This window comes from Chrysochloris asiatica, unplaced genomic scaffold, assembly GCF_000296735.1.
Source record: "Chrysochloris asiatica unplaced genomic scaffold, ChrAsi1.0 scaffold00372, whole genome shotgun sequence".
Lineage (NCBI taxonomy): Eukaryota > Metazoa > Chordata > Mammalia > Afrosoricida > Chrysochloridae > Chrysochloris > Chrysochloris asiatica.
Window position 1 is genome coordinate 2,107,536 of NW_006408890.1, and position 3,502 is coordinate 2,111,037.

Below are 3,502 nucleotides of genomic sequence, written 5' to 3' on the forward strand. Positions count from 1 at the left end.
CCTGCTACGGTTCTGTCCCTGGGCCTTATCTGTCACCTTTATTTTTTATTGAGGAACCACAACCCCTCACACATCAGTTGTTGTTGCTGTTGTTGTGAAGTACCGTCCACTGATTCTGACCCATAGCGACCCTGTATAGGGTTTCTGAGGAGCAGCTGGTGAGCTTGAACTGCTGACCTTGTAGTTCAAATGGCTTTGCAGTGTGACGCATTAACCAACAGCGCCACGTCAGGAGTCCCACACATTAGTGATTCCCCCAAAATTCTTACCCAGCCTCACCCACTGAGGGCAAGGATGACCCAGTTGTCCATAAACCCAAACCCACTTCCATCAGATGAATTCCCACTCAGCACCAAATCCCTACAGAACTCACCATTTCTTTGCTTCCCCTTATGGTGGTTTAGGACACTATCACCAAAGGTCACTTCAGGAAGAGGGTCCGGAGTAGAAACTGAGCTCTGGGCAGTTCGGAAGCAGATGCGTAATGTCTGGGCCGCACACAAAGGCAGAACAGCTGAAGTCCTTCCTGATGACTTACGGACGGATGTGCAAGATGGTCACTCAGGGCTCCCACTTGACTGCGAACCACACTGGAGAGCTGAAATGGAAGAAGAATGGGGGAGACACAGGGTTAACCGAGTAGGGGGTCATAGGTTTTTGGCTTCCTCACAGACTGTATTTCTAGTCAAGTCTTCAGAGGGAATGCCAGTCCCAAAACCAAATCCAAACAAAAAAGGGACGAGTGTGCTGCGGGTGGTGGCTGGGAGCCAAGAATGATCGAGACTCTGGTTAGGGAGCCGGGAATCTGCATTTCTCACAAACTCCCAGTGGACAGGGGCCTTGCGGGGCTGCAAAGCAATGTGCTGGGCGGGGATGTACCAGATGATATCAGAGAAAGTGGTGGGTGACCAGCTGCACCCCACCCACCAGCTGTGCAAAAATCAGCTGTGGTCTCCGGTCACTCTCCCACTGAAACCGGGCTCTGAGGAACCTGGGGTGCTGAGATGGTTCTATTTCAACCTGGACGAGGCACAACGGAGGACGAGGCTGAAGTGACCATCCTGGCCCCATAGTTACAAACGAGGGCTCCCTCTCCAGATGCCCTAACTGCCCATCAAATCCACAGATCAGTTCCCTTTTCTTTAAGATAAATCCTCTGTTCTTGACTTGCTCGTTGAACCCCATTCCACGAATACAACAAGAATGAAATCAAGGTACATCTTAGAACAATCCCTGAAATTCACCACCTGCAGAAACTACCGGTGCCTGTTGGAGACAAAATGCCCCACAGATTCAGTGCGACCTTGGATCAACTAGACCACAAAGCTCTTGGGATTCCTGTGGCCCCAATCTCAAGCCCGAGATTCCCATAAAACCTGCTTCCCCCTTTTCCTCAGCCAGAGAGGCACACCTGGGGGAGTTCTGCTCCCCAATCCGAATCTCAATATTCCACAAACGCTCTGCTCATTGCTGGGTCACCTGCAGGAGAGTAACAAACTGTTTTCACCTAGTGACAATTGCTGCTTCCGGTGAGAGTCTGGAGACTTCAGGAGCATGCGCACAACAGTGGGAGCGGCACCCTCGGGGCACCTGGGTTAAAGTGGACCACGCCCACAGTCAAGGAAGTCTCACTTAGTGGAAATGCGTTCACTTATCTCTGCCACCCCAGCTTCCGGTTTCTGGGCCGTTAAGTGCAGTAGAGAAGGTGTTCCCTGTGGAAACACAGAGCATGCTAATTTATGACCGTGAGATGCAGTGTTTCTTCCTTGGATTTTGGATCTGGCCAAGGCTTTCTTTATTTCCACTCTACAGGAGTCTAGGACTTCCTCACTAATAAGTTTGGAATGAAAAATGTAGGATGGTCTCCCTAGGCGATTTTCACCCCAAATCCATTTAACGTCTGCAATAAAATGCCAGGTTCAATGTCCTTTACTAAATCGGGCTTGAATTTCTGGCAGCTCCCTCCCTTTTAGATGTGAAACAATAGAGCTCCTTGTGAAAACGCAGAATCTCTAAAGTCAGTATAATTTCCCTGGCCTTGAGGCAGATAGAGTTGAAACAAGCCTCACAGGTGGTGTTTACTATGTGATTAGGAACCTTGAGCATTCTTTAGAGTAGTTAATGTAACCATATGCCTCAAGTTCTCTTGGGACATTATAATTGATTTACGGTCTTGTTGTTCCAACTCATGCGGTCACACTAACCCTGTCATTGTTATCTAGTGTTCCTGTGAGCTAATCCGCGATTTTTGCTTCTGTACTCCCTGCTTCAACAAATTCCTTTAGATAAACCTCTAGACCCTGAGCCAAGAATTTAGCATATATAAATTAGCAGCCATTTCTCTGCGACACGCAGGCTTAGGAAAATCTATTGTCTCCCTGCCATCCGGTTACAGCTGTGTCAATAATAGCTGGACATTATCGTGGTCATCATCATCCTATCATCTTTCTTTGGGATTCGAACCTGTAACAGATGTACACCTGAAATCGTTTTTGAGTTCTGTTTACCCGTTTTCACTGTCCTATCAGATAAATGATACTGTTAGATAATTCCCGCTTTATGTTGGATACCTCTTTTGTGGAACGGACACATTCCAGTCTTTCTGGCCAGGAAGCTCTCTTCCAAATGACTTGACACAGACGACAGTACTCCCAGCACTGCATCATTTTGTGTAGACATTTCAACGGATATTCTGTCATATTCTGAAGCCTTGTATTTCGCTAATGCCTTCAGTGTATTTGTACTTCGTAAATAACAGCGGTTCTAGATCATATGCTACCACTTGAAATACCTAAATGTTAACACATTATATCAGGAACAGTGACTGAATTAATTCCTTCCAACTTCTAATCATGATTCTTGTGTTGCTCAATATTTTGAAGTTACTCTTAGGTGTTGTCTGGTCAGAACTGACTCATAGGGACCCTATGCATAACATGAATGAAGTAATGCTGGATTCTATGCCATCCTCACAACTGTTAATTCAACTCCATTGTGGCTGTCACCTTGTCAATCCATCTTCCTCTTCTTCACTGACCCTGGACTTCAGCAATGATTTCCTGCTCTAGGAACTGGTCCTTCCTGACAAAATGTTGGAAGTATGAAACATGAGGTCTTGTCATCCTTGCTTTTAAGTAACATTCTAGATATTCTTCTTCCAACACAGATCAGTTGGTTCTTTTGGAAGTCCACAGTCTATTCAGTATTCTTCACCAACACCAAAATTCAGATATATTGTCTCTTCTGCAATGTTCCTTACTTATTGACCAACTTTCACACATTGATTGAATATACCATGGTTTGTTTCTAGTGTACCTTAGTTAGGCCTGAAACTGACGTGTTTGTAGTTTAATACTTCAAAGTGGTCTTTCTTTTTTCAGGCTTACACGATCTCTGTAATCATAATTCCCAATATGCAATATTCATTTCCATCACACATTTATCTCTATTTTACAGTAGTACGCAGTGGAAACCAATACCTAAAAAGCAGTTAAACACAGAA